The sequence below is a fragment of the Leptonychotes weddellii genome, chromosome 8 (assembly GCF_054177405.1).
Source record: "Leptonychotes weddellii isolate Sample4059 chromosome 8, ASM5417740v2, whole genome shotgun sequence".
Lineage (NCBI taxonomy): Eukaryota > Metazoa > Chordata > Mammalia > Carnivora > Phocidae > Leptonychotes > Leptonychotes weddellii.
Window position 1 is genome coordinate 62,147,569 of NC_138376.1, and position 14,866 is coordinate 62,162,434.

The following is a 14,866-nucleotide window of genomic DNA, read 5'->3' on the forward strand; positions in this document are numbered from 1 at the left end:
AAAGCAAAAACTAAGAGCTTTAAAAGGAGAAACAGACAAATCCACAATTATATTTGAGGATTTCAACACTCTTAGTAATTGATAGAACAGGTAGGTAGAAAATCTGTAAGAGTATAGATGGCTTGAAATAACCATATAAACATTTGATCTAGTTGACATTTATGAAGAACTCTACCCAACAATGGTAAGACACATTCTTTTCAAGAACATATGGAACATTCACCAGGATAGACTACATTCTGTAGTCTCATAAATTTAAAAGAATTACAATCATATAAACTGTATTCTCTTACTATTGTGGAATTTATCTAAAAATTAATAACAGATATCTGCAAATCCCTAAATATTTGATAATTAAACAATGCATCTAAATAATCCACAGGCCTAACTTTCCCATAGGAAAGTTTACTTTTGAACTGAATGATAATGAAAATGCAACATATCAAAATTTGTAGGATGCCGGTAAAGAAGTGATTAGAAGGAAATTTATAGCATGAAGATTCTTACATTCAAAATGAAGAAAGACCTAAAAGGAACTTTAAGTTGCAATCTTAAGAAACCAGAAAAAGAACAAATTAAATTCAGCAGAATTTCCTTCAGAAAGAAGGAAATAATAAAAATAAAAGTAGTGAAAAAGCAAATAGATAAATAATAGATAAAATCAATGAAACCAAAAGCTGTTTTTTCTGAAAATGAAATTGATCAAGGAAAATATTAGCCAGACTAGTCAAAGAAAGAAGGAGATGACACAAATTTCCAATGTTAGGAATGAAAGGCAGAATAGATCCCACGGACATTAAGAGGATAAGAGAATGTTATGAACAACATTATGCAGATAAATTAGACAATTTTCATGAAATAAGGAAATAGTGTAGAATAGTGATTCTCCAACAGTCCAATAGTAATGTCATGTCACATATATTGATATTAGTTAAGAGGTTTGGAGCAAGTAACATGTTTCCAATAATGGTCAAAATAATATAGTCTGTAAGTGATTTACTTTTCAAAATTAAATTGGAGTAGATTCACAGTCAGTCCTATAATAGTTTGAAATTACATGTGGTTACTTATGTACAGATAGCACTGTGAAGTATGGGAAGCCATAGTCTATCGCTGGTGTACTGCTCATGTCTCTGGTGCTATGTATGGGAGGGTATCCCACACATGGACATCCTTCTGTCATGGGTAGTAGCAGAAAAATATTTGAAAATCGGCAAACTATAAAAGTGTCATACACAAATTAGTAAATTATGTCAAGTGTAGAACCAACTTTTGAAATGTTATTGATTGTTTTAGAAGAAGGTCTTACTGAGCTTTGAAAATAATAACATATTTGCAGTGGCAAAGATTAAGAAATGCCAGGTTCTTGGGGCACCTGGGTGGCTCAGTCGGTTAAGCAGCCAACTTTTTTTTTTTAATATTTTATTTATTTATTTATCTGATAGAGAGAGACACAGCGAGAGAGGGAACACAAGCAGGGGGAGTGGGAGAGGGAGAAGCAGGCTTCCCACTGAGCAGGGAGCCCAATGCGGAGCTCGATCCCAGGACCCTGGGATCATGACCTGAGCTGAAGGCAGACGCTTAACAACTGAGGCACCCAGGCGCCCCGCGGCCAACTCTTGATTTCACCTCAGGTCATGGTGTTAGGACCTCGGATCGAGCCCTGTGTCAGGTTCCACGCTCAGCAGGGAGTCTGCTTGAGAATTCTCTCTCTCTCCCTCTCTCCCTCCCCCCATTTGCATGCACTCTTTCTCTAAAATAAATAAAATAAATCTTAAAAAAAAAAGAAATGCCAGGTTCTTCTATCTAGGAAAACCTAGAAATACAACCATGAATGTTGCATATGAAATTGAAGGAAAGAAAATTGATCAAAAGGTAGAAATACATCGAGAGGAAGAAAAATGATTCCTTATCAGTATATTCCCTTTGAAGGCCCAGGAACACAATAAATAACATTCAATAAATTTTAGTCAAGCAGGACATTGGTGGGGCTCCTGACTGGCTTAGTCAGTTAAGCGTCTGACTCCTGATTTCAGTTCCAGTCATGATCCCAGTGTTGTGAGACAGAGCCCCACATCAGGTTCCGAACTCCGTGTGGAGTCTGCTTGAGATTCTTCCTCTCTCTGCCCCTCCCCCTGCTCGCTCTCTCTCCGTCTATTAAAAAAAAAAGTAATAAGCATTGACATTCAATATTTTTACAAACTGAAAAATCTTTTTCTCTCTCTCAGTGATCAGAAGAGATTATATACAACAGACATTCAGAACATGCTTTTAAAAATATATATATTGAACTTTTTTTGAGTCAATATACATGTATGTCACCACACAGATTTTTTTTCAAATCTGATTTAATACCCATGTTTTCTTCTGAGTATCAGATTTAATACGGAAAAACCAAACCAACAATGATGACGTGTAGACACAATTTATATCAACACCTGAAGGCAAATGTCTTCAAGCTCTTGGTTTCAGTTTATTTGTAAGATACAACAAGAGTAAAAGAAACTTTAATTCCTGATTTGTTCAGGCAACAAACTTAGGTGGTGTTGGAAAATTCACATTTTTGTCTAAAACCGATAATGTCCTTCTTAAGATAATTTATAGGGTGATTTTATTCCAGGGATATTTTCTGTCAAAGTAGAAAAAAAAAAACACAAGCCATGAGGTCCAAAAATAACTATATTGGAATATACCATCCCCAAACATAAATGTGACATGCCTATCCAAACTTAAAAGCAACTGGCAACAAAAAGCAAGTTTTAATATCCTGAATGCATTTGTATAGAGACAAAAAGATTGCTTCACTTTTATAAGGTGACAAATGAAAGAGACCGTAAAACTGATGAGCATTCTAATGTAGCAAGAAAATAGTAGGTTGCATAGAGTATCGGTAAGCTTGAGATTCAAACAACTAGATTATCTTAGAGAAGTAGAACATTTCATCCATGAAACCATTCAAGTTATTTAAGAATAAAAGGAAATGAAGAGACAGTATATTCCAAGTCAGGACAAACATATTTATTAAGTTTTATTCCGCCTAACAGGTTAGAAATAAATTCCATGGAGGGGCACCTGGGTGGCTCAGTCAGTAAAGCATCCTACTCTTGATCTCATAAATTTCATAAATCTCATAAATTTTCTCAGGTCATGATCTTAGGGTTGTGAGATCAAGCCCTGCATCGGGCATGGAGCCTACATAAGATTCTCTCTCTCCCTCTCCCTCTGCCCCTCCCCACCCTATTTGCACATGTGCACGCGAGCGCGCTGCTTCTCTCTCACAAAAAAAAATAATAATTTAAAAATAAATAAATAGATAAATAAATAAATTCCATGGCAACAGGCATATTTGAAGGAACATGTACGTTTTAAATGTATAATAATGAAAATAATTTAAATATGATATTTTCATTTTGTTCCCTGTTTTAAATCGAATATGGCCGTTCTGGTTTCCTATTATTGTTCTGGTTACCTATAACAAATTTTGTCTTAAAAAATAATTTTTAACTCTCTCTCACAATTTTGTGAATTAACAGGGCTCTGCTGGGTATTTCTCCTTTTAAGTCTTTCATTTGGTTGCCATCAGATGACAGCCAGGGCTGTAATTGTTGGAAGTCTCTACTGGGCTGCCCAAGATGACTTACTTATTCATTCACATATCTGGCAGTCGATGCTGGCTGCTCACTGAGCTCAGCTGAGGTTTGGACCAGAGCACCAACATAGGGCATCTCTCTGTGGCTTGGGCTCCTCATGTGAGAGTCCAGAGATGTCACATATATTACATGGTGGCTGCCTTCCAAGAGGGAACATCCCAAGGTGGAATGTTCCAAGAAACCTTGGTAGAAGTTTAAGGTTTCTTATGACCTAAGTCCAAGGTCATGCAGCATCAGTTCTGTTATATTCTCTCAGCTGAAAGCAAGTCACAGAGCTAGCCCAGATTTAAAGAGAGGAGACTATTATGGGGAAGTTCATTGGAAGACCAATGACCACAGTGATACACAAAAGTAAAACTTTGTGAAAAACCTATAAGGAGAAACCTGTACTCTCAGAAGTATGAGGTTAAGTGAATCACTTAAGATTCCTTGAGAACTACTGAAAAATAATTGGAAAATGATTTAAAAAATGACTTGAGCATACATTAAAATAACATAATGAATTAATTACTCTGCTTTGAATATTCTCTCCCATACCAGGTAAACTCCTACTCATCCTTCAAGACCTCATAGCAAGTTATATCATGACCTGCAAATCCTTCCCAAATCCTCTATTTTAGCCTTCTTTTTACAGATGAGGAACTTTAAGACTAGAGAATTTAAGTGACTTACCCTCTGTCACACTGAGGTAACAGCATAACCAGTCCTAAACTCTAGTTGTCAAACTTCTACAGTTCTTTGCACTGTACCCATTGCTTCTAATAAAGATATAAGGTTATGCTAGACTCTCATTTCATTATATTAATTTGCTCCTTAGTCAGAAAAGCCCCTTTAAAATGCATGGGCTAGAAAGCATGGTAGCTAATATCTTAGGTTTAGAATTGGACAAGTCCTGGTTTGAGTTCCTGGCATTGGCCCTCACTAGCTGCATGACTTTAGGCAAATTCTGCAGCCTTTAAGGCTGAGTTTCCTCATCTACAAAATGGGCACAATCATAATCTCTACCTCGAAGTATCATTATTACCATCAAATGTGATAATGGCATATAAAGCCAATAACCGTGTGTAGTACACAATGAAAGTCCAATAAATGTGATTAATAGTACTCAGTGAGGGGCGCCTGGGTGGCTCAGTTGGTTAAGCGACTGCCTTCGGCTCAGGTCATGATCCTGGAGTCCCTGGATCGAGTCCCACATCGGGCTCCCTGCTCGGCGAGGAGCCTGCTTCTCCCTCTAACCCTCCCCCCTCTCATGTACTCTCTCTCTCTCATTCTCGCTCTCTCAAATAAATAAATCTTTAAAAAAAAAATAGTACTCAGTGAGTAGTTGTTGATGGAGTAATTGATTTTTTTTATTTTGTTAACTTAAGGTTATATTATATTTTTATCTTATTTTATTATTTGGAACTATAATTCAAGTGTATATAGTTCTCTGATAAATATATTATTCTACTAGTATCATTTCTAAAGTGAGAAAATAATAATTTACCTAGATCCTGAGATGTAAAACCAGATTACTTCAAATATCATCATGGGTTGGACTGAGCTCCTACTTTTCACAGAAAAAGAGTAGAAAACACACGCACATACAGTCATTGTGCAATAATGCTGTAGCAAACAGCCATTCCCTCTGTCTCTTTTCCCAATCTAGAGAGAGAATTTCAAGGACATTTTTGGGAGTGAGAAGAACTTTCTCTGAGAAATGAGAGCCTGTCTGGGGAAGGAAGTTTCCCAAATAAACTTCTAACTTAAAAACATGTGAGGGCTGAGCCAGTGTGCCTCACCTTCCAGAAGTCTATCATCTTTAAGTTTTCCTCTCATGATCTTACTTTCTCCTCTATTTTTGATTGTTGTTCGTATTTGTCCACAGCTCAGTTTACAGTCTGGGCTGCTTAGGGTGAGTGACTCGGGCTCCGTCTGATAATTCACTGCATGAGTGTGTAGAAGGCCATGCATTTGTTTCCATACAGCTCTGGGAACACAGCAGTGTGCGGGAGAAGACTTGCTATTCTCACACTCGTCAAATTGTGTAACTAGAATATATGCATTACTGGCCGGTGTTAAAAGTTCTCTTGCAAAAATCATTACTTAGATCAACTACAATCATAATTATATCATTACCAACTATAATTATATCAGTCAACCATTTCTGTGTCTCCAGTAAAGACAACATTAAAGAGAAATGGAAAGTTTAGGCTATTTGATGTTCAGTATAACCAGATGAGAATGAGCGGCTGTGTTACTGTTTAAACTAATTTTGACTGGAACAAGGAAGGTCTTACTCTTTTTAAAGCATAATCCATTTAATGATATTATTTTTCTACTTGCCTTGCGTATTTTTCTTTGTCCAAGGACTTAGACTTTAGCCATTTGAGAGTCATTATAAAGGACAGAGCATTGTCGTGGGAGGTTTAGCAGATTAGAGGACTCTACATATATAGTTTGTTCTAATGCTTATGTTAGCCTCGTGCTAGAATGTTCCCAAGTTAACCCTCAAATAAAAGGGTAATGAAACAAATTACATAATTTCCTTTTTTAAAAAATATTAGTTTGGAGAACCAAATTTTCAACAGAGGATCACATTTTAATCTTTTTTTTAAAAAAAAGTTTTATTTACTTATTTATTTTAGAGACAGCAAAAGCCAGGGTGGGGGGGAGGGGCAGAGGGAGTGGGGAAGGGAAAGAATCTTAAGCAGCCTCCCGCTGAGCGCGGAGCCTGATGCGGGGCTCCATCTCACGACCCTGAGATCATGACCTGAGCCAAATCCAAGAGTCGGACGCTTAACTGACTGAGCCACCCAGGCACCCCCACATTTTCACTTTGAAGTATGAAATAGATAAAAAAAAAAAAAAAGCTGGAGTGCCAGTTATTTCCTATGGAGAAACTAGAGATAAGTTGATTGTTGTAATTCCCAGAATTTATGGCCATTATTGACTTGACCAATGGAAAACTTCCCCTTAAAATTTTGTGTTTTTAACCTAAAAGTGGTTTAATTCTACTGTCATTGCAAATGATTTTAGATGTAGTCATAAAAACAAAACTCAGGAAATTGTCTGGCATCATTGCTCATCACGTATGGACTTGGGATGTTGTTATGTCTCTGTATTGATGTTTCTAAATGGGCATTATCAAAGATGAACATTTGGTTTAATGACATCTGAACCAATGTCAGTGGTGCATCTCTTACATCTGTTAGATGTGAAGAGACAGCCAATTTTTTATCATTGTTACTGACTTTATTCTACAACCCCTGTCAACTTCACTCAGGATTTTGCTGTTAAGAAAGAATGAACATTGACATTAGAAGAAAACCCTAAAACTTCCACTTTGAGGGCAAAAGCAATGAAATATGAATCAAATGAGTAAGTTGATACACTTAGTATTTATGCAGCATTGTTTCCTAGGATCATCAAAATATTTCTTATTAATAGACCACAAAATTTTGAAGATGTACACATTTCATTGCATATTGGAGATACACATATGGCTGTTTGCATCTTCGAAGTTTTGTTGGGGGTTTTAGTCCTTGGCCTGGTGATATCCAGTGAGGGACATTATTTGGCAGCTGCATGGTTTATTGCTGGTTGCTGTCCTTTGCAGTTGGAGATGTTATTGATTATCATTACCACATGGTCCCTATTAGGGAGCCATCGTCCATTCTGAACTGCGTATATAAATATTGTTGATTGATTTCCAACTACAGTAATGGCTGGTGTGGCTGCTTCTGTTTGAGACCTGCCTCAGATACACAATCTCTTGCTCATAAGCCCTTGATGGTAATTACATCTGCTCAAGTACATCATCTTTCAGGGGCTATTGTCCCCCAGCAGCCCACAGCCTTGCCACTTACCAGGCATCAGTATGTCCTTAAAATATCTCATGTGCTTTCTCTAGTTGCAGTTGTCCGAGCTTCAGCTAGCAATCATGGCGGCATTTCCATATCCCCATCCTCATCTGCTTCATTTCCAACAGCTGTGTGTATAAGGAATCACTTTAATGACAGAGTTCTGTCCACAGTCAAGGAACTCATTGCTCAAGAGTCATGGTTACCACTTTGTTCTCCATCGTGACCATCTCAAAGCCTGGATGTGACATTTATGATAGATTTAAGTGTTACTGTCATCCAGGACTTTAGACAGATACCTCTGAAGCTTGATACCTTGCCAGTTTTAAACTTTACCAGCTTCATCTTGGCCTCCTCCATTTAGAAAGCCAAGGCACCTATCATCAAACAATACACTATGGCTTTCAGCCCCACAGAGTGGATGAGAGGTCCTGATTGTGATAAGGCTACCTTGCAGAGGCTTGTGTGAAATCGGGTCAGTAGAGATGTGTTCATGCCATAGTTAGCAAATTTCTTTCTGCATGGAACTTCTGCATGGGAACAACAGCACTTAAGCAGAATTATTTGAGAAATAAAAGAATATGAGCTACCTTCATGATGCTGAAGGATATCCTGGGCTAATGGAATGAAAGATTTTCTTACAGGTGTGGAAGGATGTTCTGGTACAATCTATGTCTATTTTTATCAACTATGAGCAAGTTTATGTAGAATAGATTGCTTTAACTGTTGCTGAAAACATGTATTCTGATGTCTTATTGGCTGCTCCAGCTACAGAAAGAGTTAAAAAATGGGATAGGGATCTTTAGGGTTAAAGACACAGGTGCCTAAGCCCAAATCGCACATAATAGGATAACAATGTGCCAGAAGATGCTAGATGTCTATTAGCCGTGGTGAGCCGGACCAAGCAGACAGTACTTGGTTATCCAGACAGGTGTTCCATGGCAGAGCAGAGCCCAGTCAAGGGTAGAGCAGGTCAAGGGTAGAGGCAGGATTCTAATATTGGTAGGAGAGCTGGTAAGAGAAACTCTAGAACAGCGATTAAAAGTCATTCTTAAATACTACCTGGCTTGATTCAGACTTGGAATAGCACTGATTTTGCAAATATGAACAAAGTAGCCTGATTTCTAAAAATGAGTGCAGAGGCAAGACAGCAAGCTCAGCAAAAACTCTGCCCTGTTTTAGTCTTATTATCTTGCACTATGGTTTCATGTATAAGTTGTCTTCAAGTGGTTTAGAAAGCAGACTATTAGTAATATGTGAACATATTTCCTCCTAGTGCTAAAGATATAATTGAAATAATATAATTACTTTTTGATTTCTATATTTGGTTTCATATATCTATATATGTTTAATATAAAGAAGATTTTCAATTATAACCTCATCTTCTTGCTTTCAACCTTGTTTACAGCCAAAATAATTTTTAAAACTGGAGCTAATTTGAGGTGTATTCTTTTCGTAAAAATCAAATATGTCTTCCTCTACTTACTTAACTCTTCTCACTTTTTTACAGATAAATTAATTTCCTAACTATGTAATTGTCCCATTTAACCTCTTAAAATCTGTGCCTCTCCCCAATACAAATAAATAAATGTGGCCAGTGAGCTAACAAATGAATGGACCGATAACCAACACAGTACCTAAAACATAGTAGATGTTCAATAAATGAGTTTAATGAATGGATGGGAATCATGGATAATAATGACATGGATGAAAAGAACGGATTTTTCAGAAAATTTTAATTTGTGAAATAAGCCAGGAAACTCTAAGGGTTCTTCTGATTAGATGAGGTCAGACACACAGGGAAATTCAAGGCAGACTGCCTGGCACTTTTTATAGATCAACTGGCTTTCCTCCAAGGAATTCTAGACATTGTCACAAGTAACTTACCAACAGCGTATCAGTCCTTAGAACACGGTCAAGTAAGGTTACAATCATTCAAAAGTAAAGGTTTAAAGGGTTAATCACTGCTGTGTTGTGAAAATACTATCAGTTTGTCAGCATAGCAGTACATTTTGACAGGGATATGCAACAACATTGTAAAATAGCTAGGTTGTCACTGTGACTCATGATTCCTGACCCAAGTTTCATAATCTTTTCTTAAAATCTGCTCAATTTAAAAAATCAACTAAAAACGCTTTTCCATAAACTTGAATAAGTAGATGATGAATTTCTGCTGCAGCAGCAATTTTCATGTTTAAGAATTAAATTACAGTATATGCTTTGCCTAGGACTGCATAGTTAGGAAACTGTTTTTTTTAAACTGAGTATGTTGAATCGTAAACACTGATAGATGAACCATCTTACAATATAGCTTTAAATAATAATGTGATGTGCCATTAAGTCAACAAATATTTGTTGAAAACTCATCTGCCAGGCACTCGCTAGAAAAAAAAATCATTGTGGATCTTACATTCTAGCAAGAGAAGACAGACAATAAACTAATAAGTAAGACAATTGTCTAAAATGTTAAAATATGACAGTGCTACAGGAAAAAAGAGTAAGCAGAAGGATCTGGAAACTGGTATGGGAGGAGTGGTCATTTAATCTTAGGATGGTCAAAGGTGGGAAGTTCACGGAGGAGGGACATTTGAGTAAAGACTTGAAGAAGTGAATGACCCACTGGTGTACAATACATTGCTAATTACTCTTGTAAATGTCCTTTTGAACAGCCCTCATATGTTAATATATTTATGTGGATGATGTCATTCCCTTGCCTAAAACTTCAGTGACTTCCTGTTGCTTTAGGATAATGTCTCTCCTTAATTTGTTTTATGACAACTTCTGCGATCTCACCACTGCCTCAACCTCTAGCCCCCTGCCTCTTTCTCTTGCTTATTCTGCTTCAGGCATGCTGGATTTATTTTAATTCCCTCCCGAGTACCGGTGGCTTTCCCACTTTCAGGCCTTCCTACAGGCATTTCTCTCAGCATGTAACCATTCCCTGGACTGACTTTCTTTCTTTCTTTCTTTCTTTCTTTCTTTCTTTCTTTCTTTCTTTCTTTCTTTCTTTTTCTTTCTTTTACCTGACCAACTTCCCAACTAGCCATCCATCCCACCTCCCAAACTATCCCCTATTCTTAGATTCTCATTGCACAGCATTTTTGCCTTCCCAATCCTTATTAAAATCATAAGTAAGTAACTTTTGTGTACAAACCAAATACCTTTCTTGATATCCTGTAATGTGCCAGACTCTATCGTAAATGTTGTGTATATAGTAAGTAAGTAGATCTGGTCCTGCTCTGTGGCACTAGCAGCCTAGCTTGAGCTAGTTAATCAGAATTTATTTGGAAGTTTATGAACAGTGTTAAATCATTGAAGTGAGTCTTACCAATCACTATGCATGTAGGAAAGCAGTACAGACCATAAAGTGATATTCTAATTCTTCGAAATGAAATGAATGAGGAGGGGCGCCTGGATGGCTCAGTCGGTTAAGCGACTGCCTTCGGCTCAGGTCATGATCCTGGAGTCCCGGGATGGAGTCCCGCATTGGGCTCCCTGCTCAGCGGGGAGTCTGCTTCTCCCTCTGACCCTCCCCCTTCTCATGCTCTCTCTATCTCATTCTCTCTCTCAAATAAATAAATAAAATCTTAAAAAAAAAAAAAGAAATGAATGAGGAGATGTCTATTTTGGTTATCTGGCATATGACACTTCTCAACTTTTGCAAAATATCCCGTTTAGGAGCCGACAATGACCCTTGTGAGTCAATAAGCGATTTTGTCAGAAGTACAACTGCACAAAATATATTTAAATATTAATATTTTTAATATATTTAATATATTATTTTAATTTTCATTTTAATATTTTAATATTAAAATAAATATTATTTTAATCAGAGGATTGTATACTAGGCAATGAACTCTATAACCAAAATAATCAGATAGATGAAGTTCTTACAGCGGAAAAAGCTACCTATTTAAGAAAAAAGAATTCATCTACTTAAAAGGCATTCTAAATGGATTTCATAGTAGCACAAAACAATATGCATCTATTATTCTAATCTGAAGAACACGACAGTCATTTCAGGTACCTTGTTCTTGAACAAGCAGTAAGGTCAGTGCCTTAAAAAAGAAGAGTAACAGAAAAGGGGAAACAACTAGAGAGAAGCCAAATGTACAGTTCTGGGTGTATATTTATATATCCGACACCTGCTACTGCGGAATTCTGAAGATCTCATTCTATGTGTGTTCCGCTAACAGGAACGGTTTCATCACGTGTGCGTTTGAATTGTTGGTACATTAGATGATATTCTTTAGTTCACTAGCTTTCTATATTCTAAGCTTCCCGAGAGTGTGAAGTGTCACTAATTGTGGTGTATGAAGGTAATTTTGCTAGTGCACAGCAAAGGGCGCATTTGTTTCATCCAGCCATTGGTATTGCCACAGGGTAAAATGTACTCAGCACTACGGTGTGGGGATTTAAGATTTTCTGTTGCACTCCTCACTCCATCATACATATAAGTGGAACCATTCATGTTTTCTAAAGTGTCCACAAATAACTTTTTGACAGTGTGTTTTCATTTTGTTTCTTTGCTTGATGCCTACATTAAAATAAAATTATGACAAATTGCGATTAATGTCACAATGAAACTGGCTCTTTAGCTCAGTTTGCAAGGGTGTTACCTGCCCATTTCTGAGCATTACTAAACTGAACTCGAATGGGTGTGACAACAGAGCTAGGCATATACGTTACTAGTGTACTTTTATGATTGGATTTTGAAGGAAAATGGCCAAGATTCCACACAATACACAATATAATACATAATACACGAAAACACACAAACGATATAGTACTTGACAATTAAAACCAAGAGAGTGCATTTTGAACATGTTACTCTTGATGACATGTTCAAGTAAAAGGATGCCTTTCATACCAGCAAAGTTGTTCACTTGGTCCTGCCAGTGAATCAGCAGGAAAAAAAACCAACACTGCATTTAAGGAACTAAAACCCGCGCTAGCTTTCTTATTTTAAGCTTTCTACTAGTCCATGGGGGTAGTTACTAAATTTCCTAAGTACAAAGTATTCATTCTTTTCAGTCTTGTTCTGCGGAATGAGAGGTTACCAAAAGTCAGGACGAATAGGGTAAGTGTGACTCTAAAATAACATAAGCCTAAAAAGAGAAATCTGAATTAGATTCTATTTTCTGAAAAGGGTGGGGTTAAACTAACAATTCTAGTTCTGGAGCACTGGACAAAAATATCATGAGAGCTTGCTAAGGGAAAGCACTACTTTAAAGTTGCTTGTGTGCATTCAGCTAAGAAAATCCCCATAGCAATGGGAAAATGTCAATAATTTCATAGAGGAGGTAAAAGGTTTTCATTTCTGTTATGCTTGCCCTGTTGCTAGGGTTAACATTAGATGGAATTTTTTTACAGGCAATCACTTCAGGACTTTCATTCTAAATTTTAAGATCTGGTGGCAAAATTACTTTCTTATATCTGAGCCACTGAAAAATTATTTTATAATACAAAGTAATGTCTGAGGCAGAATCGAATTCTGTAAGTGATTAGACCACTGATCTGTTAGTTGAATGTACTTGGAACTTTGTGCCTCCAGTTTCACTTGATGACAATTTAAAGAGGTCAATGAAATGAAGGAGTGGAAATGGTGAGGGTCTTTCAGGTGAAGACAGAAGCCCCCTGGATCAAGTGGAAAGAGATCTATTTTTATAAACAACTGAAATCACGTAATTGCGAAAGCAGCAAAGACTATTTTTTACAAAAAGGAAAAGTCTCCATTGTATTCTTCTCAAAATCATTCCTATTTCTTGATGACTGTAAAGAAATAATCTGCCTACTTATAATACTTACTGGAAAGCTATTTTTATGCAAATCTAGTCATCAAGAAATATCTGATGAGTTTAAAAAAAAAAAAGGTAACAGTCAGTTCTACCTTGTGAAATATTTATGGCTCTCCTGAGAAAATTTACCAGACTTAGAGGAACCTTGGGGAAACTGTAAAACTAGGGACCTTAGTAAGTAGATAGCCCTACTTCTGAAACCTACAGGGACTTTTAGGATGAATGAAGATCAATAGCCATTTAGGGATATCCCACACCAACTTTACAGCTTCCAAATATGGAAGAGAAATGCAATTAAGATAAAGCAATGAAACATATAGATCACAAAATCCCTGGGGACACTTTTTTTTCCTTTCTAACACAAATATAGTTTTATCAGGCATATCTGTGGAAACAGTCTACCTGGATTTCAGGAAGGCATTTTCCAAAATCTCTTATGATAGCATAATGGACAGGAGAGAGGAGTGGGCTGGGTTACAGGACAGGCGCATAGACCCATAGGTGTTCAAATAAGATAGGAAACCCTGGGTAGTTTTGAGCCAGTAATTTGGATAAAAACATAAGAGACATTTTTATCAAGTGTTAGATGATATATTTGCTAATGTGAATATATTGAAAAACGGAATTCATAGTCAGAAGAATGCCAAAAGGTGGATTAATTGGTGAAAATTAATGAGATTGAACTTTAAAGGAGGTACATGACACTTGCCTTCCCATCCCAGTGTCTTTTAGGTTTGACAACTTTCTAGACTTTAAAATAAGAGAACAGAACATGAAGAAAAAGACCAATACATTCTCTCAATGCAACAAGCCAGGGCAGTGGCCAATGGGAACTACTCCAGGAAGTGGCGGAAGATGCTAAAGTTGGGGGGGGGGTGCGGAAGCTTGTGTCTCCCTGTGCTGTGCTTTGGAGGATGGGGGTCTGCATTAACACTGTAAGAAGGGACACCATGATCTCTGTGGGTGTAAACAGCAGTTTAAGATTGTGACACCCAAAAGGTGAGGTAGGCTCAGGATCAGAAGAAAGTTTTTATTGTCACTAAGGTTTCTGTCTCATAGTTGGGACAAGGCATGGGAGTTTCTCAGTGGAGGGTACAGTCTGCCTACTAGCACCCCGGTGGCCTGATGGAGGTGAGCAGGCTGTCTAGCTGACGGAGTGGCATAATCCCCAGCAGTGGAGGCTGGAAAAAGCTGTGGAGAAAGTCAGTCCTATAGATAAGTGAATGTCAGTCCTAGCAGGGAAAATAAATTACTTTCCAGAAACAAAGGTAAAATTTCCACAATCAGGATTGCACGGGGGGAGAGGGTGGGAAGGAGTCAGTGCATAGAGGATGTCTGGGGCCCACTTTGGAGTATTTCTTACTCTGAAGTTCCTAGAATCATATCCTGGCTCTACCACTTACTAGTGGACAAGCTACTTAATTTCTCTGCGCCTCTGACAACAGCTATCTCAAAGGGTTTTTGCAAGGATTAAATGAACTAATATTTGTAAAGCACTTAGAACAATACATGGCAAATAATCAATGCTCTGTAACTATTTGCTAAACGAAATTAAATGAACATTCGAATTGATGAG